The 23,314-nt window shown below is 37.0% G+C and overlaps 1 pseudogene; it reads right to left on the bottom strand.

Annotated features, from left to right (window-relative positions):
• Positions 1–4,812: 4,812 nt before the first annotated feature.
• Positions 4,813–22,683, bottom strand: LOC122468735 (annotated as a pseudogene).
• Between the last annotated feature and the right edge of the window lie 631 nt (positions 22,684–23,314).

Consider the following 23,314-nt stretch of genomic DNA (forward strand, 5'->3'; position numbering starts at 1 on the left):
GGGGAGGAGTGTCAGGGGGAGCCCAAGGTTTGAGCTGTTAGCTACATAGAGATGTCAAGTGGGCATTTGACTATATGTATCCGGGAGGGAATCTGGGAGAGAGGTCTGAGATGGAAACATCCAGTGAGACTTTTTGCTTCCAGCAAAAACAGACTCTCTTCTTTCAGACCAAGGCACTTACCAAGAATAATTAGAAAATCTGGGCAAAATTTAAAAATAATTGTTTGTAGGTTATTGGTAAGCTAGTAAAGCAGCAAAGATCTGAGAGGATATCTTCAGACAGAAGTGAAATGATACTGATGGAGGCATGGAGACACATTAAGGGAACAAAACACAGTAAAAGGTGAGTATGTTAATATCTCTAAACGAAGATTGCATGACTTTTCCTTTGGATTTGAGGTATTCGTAACATTAAAATATATCTTAATTACATAAAAAAGACGGGTAATTGGAGTTCTACTATTCTTGAGTCTTTGCAATTTCTGGAAGGAGGTGAAGTTACAAATTTATATCAGATTTTAATAAGTGAGAAAATCATGCTATAATCTCCAAACTAATCACTAAAAGGAGTAATCTATCATCGAGAGCAAACAAAATAAGATAAAATATTTGATTAATCGTATAGAAAGAAAGAGAAGAGGAAAATGGAATGTAAGACAGGTAGGGAGAGAAAAAAAAAAGCAAATGGTAAGATAGCTGATTTAAATCTCAAGATATCAGGTCTTATATTAAATATTACATAACAAAGACTCTCATTTAAAATATATCAAATTCCTTTAAAAAGCCGACTTTGTGCTACTGATAAGAGATATTCCTCAAATACAAAAACAACAAAGAATTGAATGCAAAAAGGATAAAGAATCATCCACAAAGCAAACTAACGAATACCAACCTTGATTTTAGATGTTGTGTAATGATAACAGTTCAATCCGGCAAGACGATTTAAGAATTTAAAATTTGCATGCACTTCACACACAGCTTGAAAATACACACAGCAAAAGTTGACATAACTAAAAGGACAAACAGAATACCCACCGTCATTTGAGGACATTTTAACGTACATCTCTCAGCAACTGATAAGATAGGCAGAAAAAAAATCAGTAAGAATATAAATACAGTTCACTTATTGGATGGAATTAAATATATACAGCACTGCACACAAGAACTGCAGAATATATATTTTCAAATGTAGCGGTCACATTTATCAAAATTTGCCATAAAAATAAATACATACAGGGGCTCCTGGGTGGCGCAATGGGTTAAGCGTCCGACTTCAGCCAGGTCACGATCTCGCGGTCCGTGAGTTCGAGCCCTGCGTCAGGTTCTGGGCTGATGGCTCAGAGCCTGGAGCCTGTTTCCCATTCTGTGTCTCCCTCTCTCTCTGCCCCTCCCCTGTTCATGCTCTGTCTCTCTCTGTCCCAAAAATAAATAAAAAACGTTGAAAAAAAATTAAAAAAAAATAAAAATAAACCAGTATTAATTAGCACATTGACAGAATAAAGAAAAAAATGATAAATTAAAAAAAAATAAGAAGAAAAAAATGATATCCTTATAATGGCAGATGCAGAAAAACATTTGACACAATTCAACATCCGTTTATAAAAAAGAGATATTAGAAAATTAGAAATGAGATGGAAACTTCATTAATCAAATAAAGGACAGTTACAAAAGAATATACAGTAAGTATTATACTAAATGGTGAAACAGTGAATACTTTCTGAAATCAGAAACAAAAGGTTTGTGACATACAAATGGTATTCAAAGGCATGGTGCTTGATGATATCAGCCAGAGAATGTACATGGAGGAGAAAGGGACTAAGATATGAGTCCTAGAGAACTCCAACTTTAAAACATCGTAGAAAAGAGAAAAGTACAAAGGAGATTGAGAAGGAATTCTATATGAGGAAGAAAGAAAACCAGAGAACAAGTAAGGGAAAAACATTAAAGAAGAGGGAGGCATGAATTGAGTCAAATACTACTGTCCAGTCTAGATAAGGACAGAGAAATGACAACTTGAGAGCGACCTGGAAATCAAAAGAATGGTTGACAGTAGTTGTTTTGGTAAAGTAGAAAAGTATTGGAGACAGTGAGTTTTGACATGTCTTCTGAAAAATTTTCAGCAAAGGGGAGAAAAGAAATGAAATGGTAGCTGGCAAGATAAGTGAGGCAAGAGAAGATTCTTTTAAAAGATGGATGAAATGCCATCATGTTTTTGTGCTGACACAAAATGGTCTAGGAGAAAGGAAAAGTATTAGTGATCTAGGAGAGATGGGGAGAATTACTGGAATGAAACCCTGCAGAAGGCAAGAGGAATGGGATCCAGTGCATATGAGGGGCAACTGGCAAGAACAAGAGATAGTGAGGAGGGGTCTGAGAGATGCCTACAGATTCCCTTCACACACCATTGACCAGAACTATAGTATGTGACCACATCTAGGTACCGTGAGGAAGACTGAGATTTAATCCTCATTCTCACTGGCTATATGCCCAACTTTCTATTATTATTTTTTAATTACTGAGGACGAAACAGATGGAAATTTAAGTGGGGAGCACTAGAATCATCCGATATACTAACATTTTCTCAGCTACTACAGTTGTAAGCATTGGAGGGACTATGGGCATTTTTTAGATTTCTGATATCAATTGATAATTTATTTACACTGAGATGGTTTTAACAGCTTAAGATAAAATAGAGGTGAAGGGAATTAGCATTTACTGAGTGACTTTTAGATGTCAATCCTTTGATAAATTGTCTCATTAAACCTTTAATGATCCCATCAGGCAGGCATTATCATGCTTATTTTATTGATGGATAAACTGAAACTCAGATTGGTTAATAATTACCTGAAATTATGCAGCTAATAAAGTCAGACATACCCTTAGGCCTATCCAGGAATAAGACTAAACACATTATATCCACAGCCTTTAGATGTATTGGAAATATATATACTTTTAACTCTGAAATAAACCCTGTCCTCCACTAGTGTGAATTAACCTCCCTTTTTTGCTTTCCTGGCATTTCATAGATATCTATGCTATAACATTTCTCTCATTAGTTTTTTAATGTATATTTATTTGTCTGTGCTAATTGTCTTTTCCACACCTCTCACCCTTCCATAATTGTGTGACGAATTCTTTAGGAACTGAGATTTATCTTGTTCATTTTTGTATCCTATTTTTGATACAGAGGGGCAAGGAAATAATGTTGTTGAATAAATGAGTGAATAAGTAGATATACTTTAAAACACATTAAAAGTTTTAATAGGACACAGAATGTGTCCCGTTTAGAAAAAGATTGACATATCATGGGGCACCTGGTGGCTTAGACGGTTACGTGTCTGACTCTTGATTTCGACTTGGAACATGATCTTATGTTTCAAGAGATAAGCTTCATGTTGGGCTCTGTGCTGACGGCTCAGAGCCTGCTTGGGATTCTCTCTCTCTCCCTCTCTCTCTCTCTGACCCACCCCCACTCATGCTGTCTCTCTCTCAAAATAAATACATAAAAATCGTTTAAGAAAAAAAAGGGAAAAAAAAGAAAAAGATTAGCATGTCAGACTACATTAAAATTAGGGGATTTCATTCCTCTGAAGACACAAGAAAGTATTACAAAAACTCCCAGGTATTTTCCAAACATCCCTAAAATGTTTTAACTGTTTCACTGTCATAACAGAAATTCATGTTACTTTAAGAATATTTGTGCAGTAATTAAGCTTTAACCCAGACAAAATGTTAAATTAATTGCAAAATGATAGATTCCATTACAAGGATAGCATTTCTTTTGCTGTAAATTCTGCATGAAATTGTTTCCTCAGTCTAAAAAGAATTAATTTACTCCTACTGGGACATCATTACCATTTTAATTTAAGTTAATATGCCTTTAATTTTATTAATACTCCCATTTTCGCAATCTCTTCTTTCATTGTTTTTATTTCAGAGGAAGTTAGTTCTTTGTGTAAGAAACATGTTTTAGTTATTTTCTTTGTGATTGAAATTTAAAGCATTTATTAAAATTATTAGCTATTATGTGACTGTTTAGTAATTTGTGACTATTCCCATTACAAAGTTTAAACTTTGTTGCCTTGAATTTGTGAGTGGAAGAATCACTTCAGAAATGTAGTCATCTATTTTTTTTTTATTTCAACCCATGGATCTTTGACAAAACCAGTTAATTAACAATATTTTCAATTTTTTTGACTTGGAAAAGCAGAACAAAAAGAAAGACTATTTTTTGAATCATGAGATATTTCCCGTATGTTATTTTGTTAGTCATCAGACCAGTTTGAATATAGGCACTATATAACTAGATTGCCAACATGAAAATTTTGAGGCCCATAATATTTAAGTTTTTTGCCCATAGTCATAAGCTATTAACTGGTGGAGCCTGATTTTAAATCCCTAGATGTATTACCTCAAAGCTCATGAATCTGCTTTTGTCAAGGTCATCATTAACCTCCATTTGCCATTGTCTTTCTCTACCAATCAGTAGTATTTGGCAAAATTGATCACCCCCCTTCCTTCTCTTTCTTCCCCGAAGTCAGTTCCCTCTATTGAATGTTGATTTTCACAGACCAGAAATACAAAATAAAAGTAGAAATAGGCCCCAGTTAGAAGCGACAGGCCCGACCTCACATGACCCCTGCGATAGCAACTTGACCTGAACAAGAAGCATATATCCTAAAGGTTGGAAATTAGGAGGATTTTGATCCTGCATTACCCTGCCTCTGACCCAATCTCTCCCAAGTTATAGAGTCATCCCTGAGAAGTAGCAGATAAGACACCTCTCCTGCTTCCCCAAGGAAGGGTATATCATCAGGAGAACTTGTTTGGATGGCACATAACCTGAGGATGACATTTCACACAAGGAGAAACTGGTACTGAAACATGGATGGAGAGACTAAGGGGTGACAGGACAAGTACAAGGAAAGAACATTTCCCTCCTCTCTGCTTATCAGATCCTGTCACGCAATCCTCTGAGCTGGGGAAGTACTGGCTAGTTCCTCTTCTTCAGAGTCCTTTCCTGCTTGTCTTCTTTTTTTCGCTTTGGTTCTTTCCTGAAAAGTTATCTTCACAGGACACAGACTATTTTCTTGAAGGCCTCACTTAGCTGCCTTGAGAATGACTTGGATAATGAGCTCCTAGAAGGCATTGATTTCTTTCCCACATTTAGTTTTCTTTTCTTTTTCTTTGACTTGTCTCTCTTAGAAGACTCACCATGGACCCCTCTATGTTCTCTCATGGCTTTGTCATATTCTCTCTGGTACCCTCAGCCTTGCAATCCCACTTGTCTTTCTTCTCGTTGGACATTCCCCTCCAGGTCTCGTTTGCCTTCTTGGAAAGTTTCATAATACTAATGTTAAGACTGTCTGACTTGATCTTTTCTCACTCAGGATCGAGCCACAGCATCTATGCATAAATATGCCTTTTGGGGGGCACTGAGGTCTTTTCCCTTCTCCAAAGGCTTCTTGCAACCTTTATGATTCTTGGTCTTTTTGAGGTGTTTCCTCTTCTCACTGCAGGCACTGTCGTCCTCATTATTGGAGGAACTAGCAGAGGGCTTGCTGTCAAATCTCTCTGCCATTTCTTCTTCCTCTCTTGAGCTGAATGACTTATTCGTTCCTTCTCTTGAGTCATCTCTACCGTTGATGGCATTCTCTAAGTAGGTATCCTTTTATCAAGTTCAAGTGTGCGTGGCTCTCCTCTTCATTGCAGTTAGAGCCCTATTCCCTGTAGTTTTGGTTTACCCTCTCTTCCAATATTTCATTTTTGATGTTGAACTTTTTGCGTTAACAAAATCAGGTTCCCACGCACCTGCCTCTCGATGCTTCTGAAGGTGCCCTGCTTGGTCTCAATATCAAAGTCAAAGGAGCAAGTGGGGGTGAAGCCACAGGCAAAGTTGACGAAGGAGATCTTGTCAAAGCAGATGTACACGGGTGGCTTATGAACGTAGATAAACCTTGCTCCGGCAGATGCAATAGTCTTGAGCCTGCCTTACAGGAGCAGATGGTGCACAGGCACTGAGCCCCCGAGCGCCCTTGGAAGTTGCCTGGAAACTTGTGGTTGACCAGTGTTTTCATGACCCGATTAACATCTCTTGGAGGCATCTTGACATGTTCTTGGTGATCTGCCTGTCAAAGGGCTTCTTCATCTCTTCCTTATTCGTAATAGGAGTTAAGAAAATGTCCTTGTTCTTGGGGAAAAGAAGGGTCATGAAGTGGCATTAGGTTTGATCCTGTCTGATGGGCAGATTCAGGCTAATCACAAAAAGCCTCTGGTGCTGGTCGTTGTAGAGTAGCGAAAAGAGATTAAGTATCATGGTGTAGGGGATCTTATAGTCAAAGAACTTGCTGTGCAAGTGCAGAAGGTTGGGGTAGATCCAAATGTTCTCACTATCAAGAGAAGTCACACCTTGCAGCTTCTGGAAGATGTATCTTCAATGCCTCCAGGATTATGTACATCTTAGCATGTATCGGGCAAAGGCCTCAAACAGGTCCACGTCATCCTCTAGGGTGGGAGACCCACAGAAGTGCACCTCTGTGAGAGAGATTTTGACATCAACATTCCGGTGGAATTCTGGTGTCACCTCATTCTTGCCTGTGGTGCACTGAGACATGTTGCTGAGGAGTATTTCAAAAAGCAGACGGCCATCAATGTCAAAGGAAGGCAGCAGTCCACCAAACTTCACCGTCCCTCAGCTTCTGCCCTTCATAAATAGGACCTCCTCCATTAGTTCGAGGCAACAGTGAGTTTCGAAGAAATCAGAGTTCCCTAAATCCAGATTCTCATATGCCATCATACTTGTAGACGTGGCTGTTCTTTTTGAGTAATTTAAGTCCATGATCCAGAACTACATTGTACTAGATGACCTTCCATTAACGCTCCAGGCTGGATGTTGTCCACTTTGCCTGTCTTGCTATTCTTAAATATCACACCCAGGAGCCTCAACTTTAGCCAATTAGCATTCATAGAGCCTTTCACTTCTGATAGGTCCCTTGAACTCCTGACTTTCTGCCACGAGAATAAAGATTTGTCTTACTTGTTCCCCACTGTTTTTTCAAAACAGTACAGAGCCTATTTTGCACTCAGTAAATATTTGTGGAGTAAATGAAAGAATTAAGGAATGTATGCCTTTCATAGAACAGCTTCATATGGATTGTGTATAGGTTTATGTCCCAGCTATGCCTATATATACATCAACAATACCTCAGTAAAAACAAATATTGTTTCTATAAATGACATCAATGTTTACCCTATCATTCACATAAAAAAAAAATCTAAGGGCTTCCTGTTTCTGGTTCCACATGTAAAGAGCTTGGAAGTTGCCACTCTATCCTAATAACAAGTAAAATGCTGAACAGACAGAAAAATCAACAACTCTTCTAGGATCCAAAGGAGAAATGAGAACACAGGGCCCTCAAGATAGGAGAGACAGGTGAATATAGAAAGTCATAGCTCACAGGAGCAGAGGCTCATGTGTGGAAATTGCCACGTGAACCAGGTATTATTGGAGCTTAACTGTCTTAGAGGGAGGGAAAAACCAAATTCCGGTCGCTCTAGCTTTCCATGTGGAAGAAGGGAATATCCAACTCCAACCCACTCTAGCCATCCTTTACCACTGAAGGATGGAGGAAAAAAACTAAGAAATACTTCTGAACTTCATAGTCCAGGGGTATAGGCTTATTAAAAGTCTGAGACCTAACCTCATGACTATAGAACACTTTCTCTTTCCCCACATCTCACCACCACATTACTAAAGACCTATTTACAGCAACTCCTTTTACCCAAGTACCTCACATGTGGCTCTTGAGAAAAAATTACACGGTATACCAAAAGGCCCCTCCACCCCCCCCCCACCATATTTGAAAAGATAGAACAAGTGTCAGAACCAGACATGGCAGGACTGTTGAATTTATCATACCAGGAATTTAAAAAACTATGATTCATATGCTAAGAGCTCTAATGGATAGAGTAGACAGCATACAATAACAAATAGCGATTGTAAGCAGAGAGATGGAAATCCTAAAAAGAACCAAAGAAAAATGCTAGAGATAACAACAACAATGACAACAACAACCAAAAAACACACTATGACAGAAATGAAGAATGCCTTTAGTGGGCTAATTAGTAGACTGGAAAGGACTGAAGAAAAAATCCCTGAGCTTGAGGATATGTCCATAGGAACCTCCCAAACTGAAAAACAATGAGACAGAGACTGAAGGAAAAGAACAGAATATCAAAGACCAAGGGACAACTACAAAAGGTGTGACATACGTGTAATGGGAATTCCACAAGGGGAAGAAAACGAGAGAGGAACAAATAAATATTTGAATCAATAATGATGGAGAATTTCCCTAAGCTAATGTCAGACACCAAGCCGTAGATCCAGAAAGTTCAGAGAACACCAAACAGGATAAATATCAAAAAAAAAAAAAAACCCACAAAAAAACCTATACCAGGTAGATATTTTTAAACTACAGAAAATCAAAGATAAAAATAAAATCCTGAAAGAAGGCAAAGGGAAGAAACACCCTGACTAAAGAGGAACAAAGATGTGAATTACATCTGACTGCTCAAAAACCATCCAAGTGAGAAGGGAGTGGAGTGAAATATTTAGTGTTGAGAGAAAACAAGACAAAATGAAACAAAACAAAACCACCAATTAGAATTTTGTACCCTGAAAAATTATTCTTCAAAAGGGAGGGCAAACTAAAGCTTTTCTCACATAAACAAACATTAAGAGAATTTGTTGCCCGTAGCATTGTCTTGCAAAAAATGGTAAAAGAAGTGCTTAAAGCAGAAGAGGGAAACAATAGAGGTCAGAAACTCAGATCTACATAAAGAAGGGAAGAGCACTGAAGAAGAAATAATAAAGATAAAGTTAAAAACTTTATATTTTCTTTTTTTTTTTTTTTAACATTTCTTCATTTTTGAGAGACAGAGAGAGACAAAGCATGAGCAGGGGAGGGGCAGAGAGAGAAGGAGACACAGAATCTGAAGCAGGCTCCAGGCTCTGAGCTGTCAGCACAGAACCCGACACAGGGCTTGAATCCACCAACCGTGAGATCGTGACCTGAGCCGAAGTCAGACGCTTAACTGACTGAGCCACCCAGGTGTCCCAAAACTTAAAATTTTCTTATCCTTAATTGATATCTTTTCAAGTTAGTGTTTTAGTTTCCTTTAGATACATTCCCAGAAGTGGAGTTGCTGGATCATATGTTAGTTCTATTCTTAGTTTTTTGAGTATCCCCATACTGTTTTTCCATCATGGCCGTGACAATTTACAATCCCAGCAACAATGCAAAGGAGTTTCTTTTTCTCCACAATTATAGCAGCATTTGTTTTCTCTTGTCTTTTTTATGATGACCATTCTAAGGGGCAGGTGGTGATATCTCACTGTGGTTTTAATTTGCATTTTCTTAATGACAAGTGATTGTTGAACATCTTTTCATGTACCTGTTGGCCATTCATATATTTTCTTTGAAAAATATCTATTCAGGTCCTTTGCCCTTTTCGAATTGGATTATTATTATTGTTATTGTTATTATTTTTGCTATTGAGTTGTAGGAGTTCTTTGTATATTTTGGATATTAACCCCTTATCAGATACATGATTTGCAGATATATTTTTCTTATTCCAAGGGTTGTCTTCTTTTTTTTTTTTAAATTTTTTTAACACTTATTTATTTTTGAGACAGAGAGAGAGCATGAACAGGGGAGGGTCAGAGAAAGAGGGAGACACAGAATCTGAAACAGGCTCCAGGCTCTGAGCTGTCAGCACAGAGCCCAACGCGGGGCTTGAACCCATGGAACGAGAGATCATGACCTGAGCCGAAGTCGGACACTTAACCGACTGAGCCACCCAGGCACCCCCCAAGGGTTGTCTTCTTACTCTGTTGATGGTTTCTTTTGCTGTGCAGAAGATTTTTAGTGTGGTATAACCCCACTTGTTTATTTTGATTTTGTTGCCTTTGCTTTATGTGTGATTTCCAAAAAAAATATTACCAAGACCCATGTCAAGGAGATTTTTTCTTGTTTTTTCTATGAGTTTAATGGTTTCAGGTATACATTTAAGCCTTTAATCATCAGTTTTGAGTTAATTTTTTACTTTCATTCTTCTACATGTGAATATACAATTCTCCCAACACCATTTATTAAAGACACTTTTTTTTTCTCCATTGAGTATTCTTGGCTCTCTTATTAAATATTGGTTAACTGTATGTGCGTGGATTTGTTTCTGGGATTTTGATTCTGTCCTATTGGTCTATTTGTCTGCTTTTGTGCCAGTAATGTACTGTTTTAATTACTATAGGTTTATAATATAGCTTGAAATCAGGAAGTGTGATGCCTCCTGCATTGTTCTTCCTCGGGACTTCTTTTGCTCTCCAGGGTCTTCTGTGGTTCCATATAAATTTTAGTAGTATTTTTTTTTAATTTCTGTAAGAAATGCCACTGGAATCTTGATAAGGATTGCATTAAATCTATAGATGGTATTTTAGCAACATTCAATATTATTTCTTCCAATGCATGAACATGGGATACCTTTCCATTTATTTGTGTCTCTTTCAATTTCTTTCATCAGTGGCTTGTAGTTTTCAGAGTAGAGATCTTTCGTCTTCTCAGTTAAATTTATTCCTAATTATTTTATTGTTTTTGATGTTATTCTGGATGGAATCAATTGTTTTTGTTTCTTTTTCAGAAAATTAGTTGTTAGCGTGCAGAAACACTACTAATTTTTGTGTGTTAATTTTGTATCTTTCAATTTCACTGAATTCATTGATTAGTTCCAACAGTTTTTTAGTTGAGTCTTTAGGATTTTTTATACATAAAATTATGTCATCTCCAAATAGAACAGCTTCATTTCTTCCTTTCTAATTCTGATGTCTATTATTATTATTAATTTATTATTATTATTATTTTGTCTGATTTTTCTAGCAAGGATCTCCAGCACTATGTTGAGTAGAAGTGGTGAGAGGGGGAATCCTTCTCTTGTTCCCTATCAGAGGAAAAGCTTTTAACCTTTTACCATGAAGTATGATGTTAACTATAGGCTTGTCATATATGGCCTTTATTATGTTGCAATGCTCCTTCCGTGTCTAACTTATTAAATGTTTTTATCATAAATGGATGTAGAATTTTGTTAATTACTTTTTTTGTGTCTATTGAGATGATCATATGTTTCTTTTCTTTCAGAAACAACCTATTTGATTATGTGTGCTAATGTATGCATCTTACATATGTATATATATTTATACATATGCTTATGTATGCTATAATAAGTTAAATGAATGACAGCAATGATTCAAGGCATGGGAGAGAGGAATTAAGATTATTTTATTATTATAAGTTACTCACACTACCATGAAGTGGTATAGTGTTATTAGAAAGTGTTCTTAGATTTATAATAAATATATATTATAAATTCCAGAACAATCACTACAAAAAGTTTTAAAAAATAGTATAATTTGTACATTAACAAAGGAGAGAAAATGGAGTTATATAAAATGTTCAATTCAAAGGCAGAAAAAGAGTAGAAGACAGAAAAGCAAAAAAGAACAGGGACAACAAATAGAAAACAGTAATAAATATGATAGATATTAATCCAACTATATCAATAATCATCTCAAACGCCAATGGTTTAAATTGGACAATTAAAAGATGGAGATTGTTAGAGTAGATCAAAAAACAAGATTCAAATATGTGTTGTGTATAAGAAGCCCACTATATATATATAAAGACACATATAGACTAAAAATAAATGGATGAAGAAATATATACCATGATAACTCTAAAAAAAAAGCTGTAGCTATATTAATTACACACAGAGAAAATTTCAAAGCAGGGAAAATTATCAGCAATAAAAAAGGACATTAAAGAATGATAAAGGGATCAATTCTCCAGGAAGATAATGATTTTTAACATGTAGGTGCCTAACGATGGAGCAACAAACTACATGAGGCAGAAGTGCAAGGAGAAATAGATGAGACCACATCAGAGTTGGAGACTTCAGTATCCCTCTATCAGAAATGATCAGATAAAAGAGGCAGAAAATCTATAAGGATATAGTTGAACTCAGCAACACCATTGTTCAACTGGCTATAATGGACATCCACAGACTACTTCATCAAACACAATAGACATGCTTCTTAAGCTCACATGAAACATGCAACCAAGGCAAACCACATTCTGGGCCATAAACACACCATAGCAGATTTGAAAAAATAGAAATCATACAATGTCTGCTCTCAGATCACAAGGGAATTAAACTAGCGGTCAATAACAGAAAGATGAGTAGGAAATCTCAAAATACATGAGTTTAAAGAGCACACTTCTAAATAAAGCATGGATCAAAGAAATCCCAAGAGAAATTTAAAAATATTTTCAACTAAATAAAAATGAAAACACAACCAAGTTTGTAGGATGTAGCAATAACAGTCCATGGAGAGAAATTTATAACATTAAATGAATATATTAGAAAAGAAGAAATATCTAAAATAGGTAAACTAAGTCTCTTCCTTAGAAACTTAAAAAAAATAAGAGCAAATTAAATTCAGAGTAAGCATAAGAAAAGAAACAATAAGCAGATATCAATGAAATTGGAAATAGGAAATCAATCAACAAAATCGTATACTTGTTCTTTGAAAGATACATAAAATCAATAGTCTTGTAGCCAGGCTAAGTAAGAAAAAAAAAAAAAGAGAGAGAGACAATATAAATTACTAATATGTGAAATAAAAGAAAGGATATCTCTACATATCCCTTGGACATTAAATGGCTAATCAAGATGTGCTATGAATTAACTCTATGCCCGTAAACTGATAATCTAGATGAAATTCCTTGAAAAACATAAAATACCAAAAGTCACACAAGAAAGAATAGACAAACTGAATAAGCCTATATTTATTAAATAATTTGAGTCAAAAATTAATAACCTCCTCAACTAGAAAGGTGGGGTCTAGACAGATTCACTTTCGAATTCCACTTCACATTTTAGGAAGAAAATGTATCAGTTATTGACAATGTCTTTCAGAGGACAGAAGCAGAAAGAATACTTACTAACTCATTCTATGATGCTAGCATTACTCTAATACCAAAATCAGACAAAGGCATTAGGAGAAATAATTTCTCTTTGAGCATAGATGTAAAAATTCTCAACGAAATAATAGCAAGTAGAATTCAACAATGTATAAAAAGAATTATACACCATAACCAAATGACATTTATCCCAGGTATACAAACCTGACTCAACATTCAAAAATCAGTTTATGTAGGGGTGCCTGGGTGGCTCAGTCAGTTAAGCATCCAACTTCAGCTGAGGTCATGATCTCATGGTCCATGAGTTCGAGCCCCGTGTCAGGCTCTGTGCTGACAGCTCAGAGCCTGGAGCCTGTTTCAGATTCTATGTCTCCCTCTCTCTCTGACCCTCCCCCATTCATCTTCTGTCTCTCTCTGTCTCAAAAATAAATAAATGTTAAAAAAAATCAGTTTATGTAATCCATTGCATCAACTTTCTATAAAAAAAAACCCCACATGATCATATTAGTAGGTGCAGAAAAAGCATTTGACAACATCGAACACCAATTCATGATAAATAATTTTAGTAAGCTAGGAATAGATGAGAATTTCCTAAACTTGATAAGAAATATCTATAAAAATCAAACAACTCCCCCACCCCGCCCCAAACAAACAACAAAAAATCCCTACAGCTAACATAATGATGAGAAACTTGAAGCATATCCACTAGTTATCAAGAACAAGGCAAGGAGGTCTCCTCTCATTACTTCTTTTTAACTATCCTATTGGAAGTTCTAGCTATTGCAATAAGACAAGAAAGGAAAATAAAAGGTATACAGATTGGGAAGTAAACAATAAAAGTACCTTTGCTTGCAGCTGACATAATCGTATACACTGAATATCTGGGTTTCCCAGATTCAAATGCAATCACGTTCATTGTTCATTTTATTTTTTCTTCTTTCTCTTTCTTTTTAACAATTGAAATATAACTAACATATAATGTTATCTTAGTTTCAGGTGTACAATATGATGATTCAACAATTCTATACATTACTCAGTGCTCATCAAAGTAAGTGTACTCTATCTCCTTTATCTATTTCACCCATCCTCCCACCCATCTCCCCTTTGGCAACTGTCAGTTAGTTTTCTGTATTTAAGAGTATGTTTTGGGGGGCACCTGGGTGGATCAGTTGATTGAGCAGCCAACTCTTGATGTTGGCTCAGGTCATGATCATGGTGTCTTGGAATCAAGCCTCGAGTTGGCATCCGTGCTGTGTGTGGAGTCTGCTTAGGATTCTCTCTCTCTCTCTGACCCTCTTCCCCCTCCCCTGCTTGCACTCTCTCTCTCTCTCTCAAATAAAATTCAAAAACAATTGTATTTTTTGTGTGTCTCCCCTTCTCTTTATTCATTTGTTTTATATCTGAAATTCCACATGAGTGGAATGATATGGTATTTTTGTTTCTCTGGTGAGGATGTGGAGAAAAAGGAACACTTGAGTACTGTTAGTGGGAATGTAAATTGGTGCATCCACTGTGGAAAACAATATGGAGGCTCCTCAAAAACTTAAAAATAGAATTACTATATGATCCAGTAATTCCACTACTGGACATTTACCCAAAGAAATTAAAAACACTGATTTGAAAAGATATATGCGCCCCTATGTTTATTACAGAATTATTTACAATAGCCAAGATATGGAAGCAACCCAACTGTCCATTCATTGTTGCCTATTATCTTCAGATGAAGATATAACAGACTCTTTAAGATTTTGTCCCAGTGTTCTTTTCTAGTGGTAGGTCTCCCATTCTATATTCTAGCACCTCATACTTCACCTTTCCAAACTTCTTTCAGAATCCCAAACATGCAATGGTATATCTCACTTTAGAGCATGCTTATCTTATGCCTTGGAATACCCTTACTTTGGTATTTCATTTGGATACTACCTATTTATTCCTCAAAAGTTAGCCTACAGGGCACCTGGGTGGCTCAGTCAGTTGAGCACCTGACTCTTGATTTGGGCTCTGGTCATGATCTCACGGTTCATGAGATGGAGCCCCACCTATGGCTCCATACTTACAGTGGGGAACCTGCTTGGGATTTTCTTTCCTCTTTCTCCCTCACCTTCCCCCACCACTTGTGCTCACTTTCCGTGTCCCAAAATAAATCAATAAATATTTTTAAAAAATTAAAAAGAACATTTTAAGAAAGGTTAATCACATGAATAAATAATTGAGTGAACAAATAAAAATCTTTTCAAATTTAAAAACATTTCTCACATGTGTCTTCCCTCTCTTTTCCTACTGGCACTTTTCATTTCGGGTTTTATCCATTGTAAGTAGAACATTGTAATAATGCCTAAGTAACTTCTTTCAATATGAGGTCCCTTCTCTCCCTACTTTTCCTCTCTACACACACAGAGTGTCACAGGGTTCTGGGACACACACACACACACACACACACACACACACACACCTATTCTTCTATCCTGAGCACTATTACATTAGACTTTCTTAAAGATTCTTGTCTCTATTCAATCCCTTAGCTAACATCTTTCTGCCAGTTTTTTTTTCCAGTAAATCTCTTTCTCCCCACTTGCATTAATGTAGATTATATTCATCTACCTCATCCATGAATATGCACTGACTGTTCTTGCTCTGAGACTTGAAATCATTTCTTCAGATGACTTCCTTCAGCTTGCATGTGCACCTCAATTTTTATCATAAATGGATATATAACATGGATTATAACCCCAACTGAATTATTAACCTCTTGGGAGAAAAGCATGCATTTTAGATGTCTATAGCATTCTATAGAATAAAATTCTGAATTAAGAACACAGTATGTAATCAGCAATGATTTAGTGATTGATTCCATGCTAATTTTGGAAATCTTTATTGACATTTTCACTTAACTATTCTTAGATACAAGTACAATTGGATACTCATGTGTTAAGGTAATCCATCTTATTTCAGTAGAACCTTGTGGATTTTTGCATTTTTGTTTAAGGTATACTACAGTGTTGGTTTCCATGGATCTGTATGTATGTTTGATTACAGTATTAATATGTTAAGAGCTTAAGATGTAAGACTGTAGAGCAAAAAGGTTAAGCACTTGGGTTATGAGCACAAATTAACTTGCATTAATTATAGGTTTGAAATGATCCCTGGGTCTCATTCCAGCTGAGTAACCTCAGACAAGCCACTGAATTTCAAAGTCTCAGTTTCCTCATCTGTAAAGCAGAGATAATGAGTTTCTAGTTGATAGACTACTGGGAGAATTAAAGGACATGGAATGTCTTTCAACTTGTAAGAAAAGAACAGTCAACAGTAAAATGTATATCCAGGAAAACTATCCTTTAGGAATGAAGAGGAAATCCAGACATTCTCATATGAATGGACACTAAAAAAAAAGGTCACAAGCAGACCTACCCTTCAAGAATGGCTAAAGGAAGTCCTTTAAATGAAAAGGAATCAGGGAGCATCAGGAAAGACAGAACAATGGAAAGAGCAGAAAAAAAGGCAAGTATAATAGACAATTTTTCTCCTCATGTGTTTTGCAAGTACATAATGCCCCTCTTTTGTCCATTATAATGTTTTAGATTTTAATTTAATTGGAATTTGAAATGTTTCTAATTTAGTTGTATTAATAGCAAAAAAAAAAAAGACATAGGGCTTCTGAAATATTTAGTATAGTGCCTGACACAGAACATAAATGCTTGATATACACTAATTTTTGTTATAAAGAAGATTTAAAGATCAAATCTAAACTTCTAATTTAATCTATGAGGAAAATGAGATCTAGAGAGGGCAAATGACTTGCTCAAGACCAATAGTTAATGAGAGAAATGGCCTGGATAAAAATCCAGGTCTCCTGATACTCAATGTAGTCTTGTAATGTCCATATTGCTTTGCAGGCTGTGGAGGACTCCCTGAAGGCCTTCTAAAGATGTTCTGCTTCCTCTTACTGTAGGTATATAGTGCTCTGAGAGCATTTGATATGTAAATTTTTGAAACTGAAAGAATAAAAACATATGGAATCGTTGAATCACCATACAGTACCCCTGAAACTACGATAGCACTCCGTGTTAACGAACTGAAATTAAAATAAAAAGGTTTTCAATTTTTTTTTAAAAAGAATAAAAGCAAAAGTATTTATCTCATCATATCCAGTTCCTTTGTTTTTCAAAAGGAAGGGCCTATAAAATTGTCCTTTGCCGGCTAGTGATAAAAATTTCATTTGAATTTATACTACGTTGGCTTCTATTTTCAGGTTGTAAACACTATTTTGAGTCGAGCATAGTGCTATTTCTATCTTACAGGAGTTCATTGTTCTATTTCAGAGGTTTCTTTTTAAAAATTCTTCTTGGAGTTTAAACATGCTCATGGTTTTCCTCTTCGAAATAGATCCTACATGCAGTTTTAAAGAATGCTTCCTTAAACTATGAGAAGGATCACTAATTCCATTTTAAGTTTGTGGCCAAATGATGGAAAGCAAAGACATCCTCCAGAGAGTTTACCAGGGGGCTGGGGTCTGCAAAAACCTTTTAACAGAGATTTGAAAATGCAACTGTATTAATTATCAGGAAGGATACTTTTCCCCTAAAAGAATATTCAGCCAAAACAATAATGATTTGTTTGCCTCATTTAGAAGCATAGATTTTTTTGAAAGTAAGGAAAATTCTTTTACAAGGAGAGCTAAGCCAACTCTCGTGCATATGTAAGAAATAAATCCCAATTCTTTCTTGTTTCTGTTTCTTTTTTTTTCCCCCCCAAAAATTGTATAAATGAGGAAGTAGTGCCAAGGACCTATTAGTAATAGTTATTTCCTAATTGCAGTGGGAAGCATCCTGCATGTTTAAATAAATATTGTTAACTCTGACCCCTCGCTTTGCCAGGACTGATAAGGCAATTGTTTGACCTATATGAAGCGCATACAGTATACACAGAGTGGAGTGCAGCAGGAAAACAGGAAACAATAAATCAGAAATTAGAGCACTGATTGTTGTAGCTAATTACATCAGGCTTCTGCTTAATTTCTCACTCTGTCATTCTAACCTGATTTTCTTGCCAACAGACTTTGCAAATTGCTGGTGTCACGTACATTCAGCAAATAATAATCCTTAGTTACTGTGACTGACAAATGAATGAGCAGGAGAAGATAGTTTATTATGCAAGGATGAACTGAGACATTCACCAGATACCTGCCTGGATGCTTTTTTAATTCACTTACCTACATGTGCTGCATGATGCATTTCTCCAGGAGCAGAGATTTTGGCCATCAAGACAGCTTAATTAGATTTGTGGTTTGGTTTGATAATATTGAGCAAGAAGAAAAGACGGTACTGTAAAGCGGAGGGAGGGAAGAGATTGGCTTGGACAAAGAGAGAGATAAAGTGGTAACTTAGCTATTTAAGTCAAATCCAAAAATAATATGTTTAGGGTGAGTGAGATTAGTCAGCATGTTATTGAAGGTTAACCTTGTCTAACATTGATTTGGGGAGCCAACGTGGTATTTTCAGCCTGTTATGGTTTGAGTATTGAAATTCTAAACCACATGTGTTAAAAAAAAGAATAATACAAATGAGATGCTCTTATTCCGAATTAATTGATTACTCCCAGGTGCTACTTCTGTACGGAGATAATGCATGTCAGTTCAGTTTTCCTTGAACCCAGTCCTGGTGTTATTTAAATAGTCTAAAGTCAACTTTCCTTTCCTTTTTTTTGATTTTATAAAAAATCCTTAAAAAGTTCTGCTGTAGACCCTGAAGATGGAATATGGAAGATCTAAGTGAAGAGAGTTTTCACTCTTGGTTATTTAATTAATTTTCATATTCTGGGTATACTCTCTAACCTTGTTATAGTATTTACTAATCAGATTATCCAACTGCTGAGCAAATCCCCAGCTAGATTCAACTTCACCCAGGCTTGCTGCTTCTTTGGTGCTTAATAAAAATCATATTACTTTTTTTAACTGAAGGTTCCATGTATGCAAGTTATTTAAAATGAAAACTGCTTCTCAGTTTAAAATCAAATTTACTTCATTCTTCTTTTCCCCTGGACTCTGATTTTACCCCCGTCTTGCTTTAGCATCATTTTCAGGGGAAGAGAAAGAGAATTTAACACTGAGATGTGAGGGGATCACACAGTGACAAAGGATGTGGCAGAGGTGTAGGGTCCCATGTTTGAGACCACTGTTCCACTTGGTAAAGCAAGAGGTCAGAGTTAACTATTTACTTAAACGTGTAGGTGATGTCTTACATTCCAGCGATGAACTTGGAATGCAGGCCAATTAAGCAGCCCGGGAACTGTGGTAGAAGGGCCAAAAAATGGAGTATAACGTGCCAGCATTGCTGCCGGTCCAAAGGTCAGAGGGTGCAGAATGCTTCATTCCTTGTGTCTTCAAATTAATTCTCGTGTATAGAATGTTTAAACCTCTCCAAATCCCAAGCTGACCTTCCAAGAGTCCTTCTTAATGTCATTTTTTTTCATGTTTTCAGACAAATTTTATAGATATATATTAAATAACCATCGTGTGCGTATTGTGCCATTGCATTCTTCTCACTGTAGGGGAAGATGTCTTCCCACTACAGGGAAGACCGCTTAAGATAGCATCCCAAAGTCATCGCCCTCAAGAGCAGTTGAAGGAAGCAAACTTGAACTTACAAAACAAGAATTAAATGACACAAACCGGAACATAATCTTCTAGATTCCTAAATGTGTGGTATTGACAAGGCTATGGAATTTAACGAGACCAAATTTTTCAGAGAATGGAGATAATTTGACATGGACTTAGATGGATAAATAGCATTTGGATAGCTGGAGAAGAAGGAGAAGACATTTTAAGCAGAGAAAATTGGTTAGAAGAAGTGGGGGAAACACTGCAAAATTGGAAACAGGGAGAAGAGTGGTGAGAAGGGGGTAGGAGGTTGTTGGATGGAGAAGGTGGCACAGATCCTAAGTGTTACAGGAGGGGTTAGTTTTATTATTACAGGTAAAGAGATCGCACCAACGGATCCAACAGTGAGGGCTTGGGGTGTGGAAAATAGGGAAGAGAAAAGGCTGGAACTAGCACATCAAATGGAGACATTATTAAAATAATCCAGGTTTGATGTGATCAGGGTCTGCTCTAGCTGGTGATAGTGAGAGAAAAGGAAAATATAAATTCAAAAGCTACTCAAAAGCAGAGATTGGCAGACACGATGACATTCCATGTAGATGAATAGAAGGGTTGTGTCAAAAAAGAGAGATGTGGCACCTGGAAGAATTATCTTTGCTTTGGCAAATATAGAAAATTTGGAAGAACAAGTGTTTCGATGGAGAGACGAAAGGGCATCAGTCTCCAGGGAGAGAAGGAGAAGGGACAGAGCTCTTTTCTGGTCTTAGCTGCAATAAATCTTCCAGATGCCTCATTCCTTATCAGTTACAGACGTTTGTATTAGCACAGCTTGGTTTGTGTGAAGTGCACAGACTTGTCCCAAGACAGTAAGTACGACATCTGTGTGAAATGTGTCAAAACTAGAAAGGTGTGTGCGGGGGAGATGACAACCTGATGAAATATTATCAAACGCTACCCCTCAAATACCAGAGGTAGCATGGTATTCGGGGGCAGGGAAGGGCACATACTTTTACAAGAAGCCACCACAAAGAACTGTGCATCCCAAAAGGAGATGCGTTTCTCAGTTTCCTTTTGTCCTCGTCCACTCTGGTCAGCTCTAATCTTAACTGTGCTCCAGGACCTTGGTTCTTGCACCTGCTCGGATTGGATCTGGTGTCAGATGCCAGTTGATTGGTATGTGACTGGCCTGTCTCCTGCTCAACTTTTGCTCTAAGTACTAGGCTTTGGGTGGGGACCAGTGTCTGACCTCATGCCACCCTCTAGTGATTGACTTCACAACTCCTGAGTCATCAGTCTCCACGGAAAGGGACTACACAGTCCAGAATGTATAAATATAATCTTCTATTCTCTCCCACTTCTTTCACACCCATGCGCTATAACATTAGCCATAAAAGGCTGATACTTTTGCTTATCACTCTGCTTTCACAGTCTTCATCCTCACTGCCTGACGGTTTGGGCTAAAACTCAAAGTGGAAGCACACTTCAACTTTTTGCACATGTTAGCATCTAGGACCATTTTAAACTGTTGTGCAACCGAAAAGGGTATGATTGTGAATGGCGTGCCTTCATTATCTCGTGTGAATACAATAAGGAGCTCGAGCATATGTCCTTATCCAAGATGGTTCTTATTAATCCAGACATTGTTTGTGGCTACAGGGAGATTTCTGAAGATTCATCACCACCTTTGATTGTGATAGGAGCGATCCCTCCAAGTGAATCCAAGATCACATTTGAACTTGACTTTTGTAGACGAGCTAGTTAGAGTTTTAAGGAGTCCATGGCTTGGTTTACAGTGTCCAGGGAAGCTAAGACTCGAGGTAAGTCATTAAGTTGTTTTCAGTTTTTTCCTTGTGTAAAAGCCATTGTTAACAGAACTTATATAAAAATCAAGACATTGGGCCAAACTTTGCTTCTAGAAGGGACTCTGGTCAAGGTTGGCCCAAATTGACATTACAGGAAAACCTGTTTTATTTCTCCCCTTTTCTTATAGACTTTAAAGCATTCTTTCTCCATGTAATTTTCACCGGTGAATGGTTTGCTGTAAATGGGGTGCACTGTAATAATTCAAAGTTTTTATTTCATTTATGATTCCCAGAATACCTGGCTTAACAGAGCCTTAAAGCTTTCCTTCTTTTTTTGTTTTTTAACTTGAATTTGTAATATTCCTGCTTTCTTGGACCCTGATGACACCACAAATGAGAATATAACTAAAAGTATACGCTGCTCATTATGCTCATTAGTGGAGCTCTAGCACACCTGTGCTATATATATATATATACACACACACCTGTGTTATATATATATATATATATATATATATATATATACACATACACTCTCTATAAAAGGCTGGCCTAACAGCCTCAGAAAGCACTGCCGAAAAGAGGTTGCTTCAGGCAAGCTCTCTCTCGGGAAGAATATTGTTTTCTCTCAAAGAATATTAGTTCTATTAGTTTCTTCCCACGAGCACGTGTGAAGAGAAGGAAAGAAGCTAAAAGGAGAAAAGCACAGCTCTGCCCCAATCCACTTAATCCCCCTCATGAAAACTCATTATTAGCAAGAGTTTTGATCTTTGTACTTTGCTAATTTACTCCACACGCAAAGAAAACTCGATTTTAAGTGTGTGTGCCCGGGGATGTTAAACGCAAAATTATTAGAAGCCGTGGTTCACCTGAAGACTCCAGGGGACTTCAGAATTTCCACACCTACCAGCTCCATCAACGACCTCCCTACTCCTGCAGCCACACCCCAAATATACATGTCATTTCAATAAGAGCAGAGCACTTGCTATGCAGAGAGGCTTAAATAAAATTAAATCAATTACTTTCCAATCAGATCGTCACCCCCAAATCTTCTCTAGTCAGGGAAGCCGGACTCAACATGGAGGTCCTCTTGGAATGCAGAAAACAATGATCTCTGCCACGGTCCTGCTGGCTCCCACATGGATTCTGTTTATTGTCCTCATCTTCTTACCGACAGAACTCTGCTTTTGCTCAAGGGAGCGTGCCCAACTACAAGATCACCTTCCCAGGTCTCTCTTGCTGTTACAGACGCCATTTAACACAGTTCTAGCCAATGAGAACCAAATAGAAGCTTTGAGCAGAGCTTCTCGGAAAGTCATTTCAAAAGAGTCGACTTTGTTCTTTTTCTTCTTCATTTATGGGCAGAAAATATAATGCTAGAGGTAGAGTACTCATCTTATGAATGGAAATGAGGGGGATGGGAGACAAAACCACATGCCACGGAGAGTCGGATAGAAAGAAGAGATGCAGGTTCCCGAAGGCACTGCAGAGTCAACACGCCATTCCACAGACACATAAAACTGTGCAGCCGTACCGATTCCCAAATGGTATCGTCTCAGAAGTGAACTTTTCGGTAATATTACCAGACATGATAAAAAAAAACACAATTATGCATGTATTTATCTTGAAGTAATAGATCTGTCCCTGGGTCGAGATAATTAATATATTTATTGTGCACTGATTAGATATTCGGCACCTGTTCTTATGCCAATTCATCCAACCTTCATAGCTACGCCAGTAGGTGAATGTTACTACCCACCTTTTTACAAAAGAAGAATCCAATGTTCAGAGAGGTAAAAAGGGCATACAGCTCGTGCATTGGTTTTATTACATTCTCTTTCCACTGTACAATATTGCACTTTTAAAAAATGTTTATTTACTTTGAG

Source organism: Prionailurus bengalensis, chromosome B1, assembly GCF_016509475.1.
Source record: "Prionailurus bengalensis isolate Pbe53 chromosome B1, Fcat_Pben_1.1_paternal_pri, whole genome shotgun sequence".
Lineage (NCBI taxonomy): Eukaryota > Metazoa > Chordata > Mammalia > Carnivora > Felidae > Prionailurus > Prionailurus bengalensis.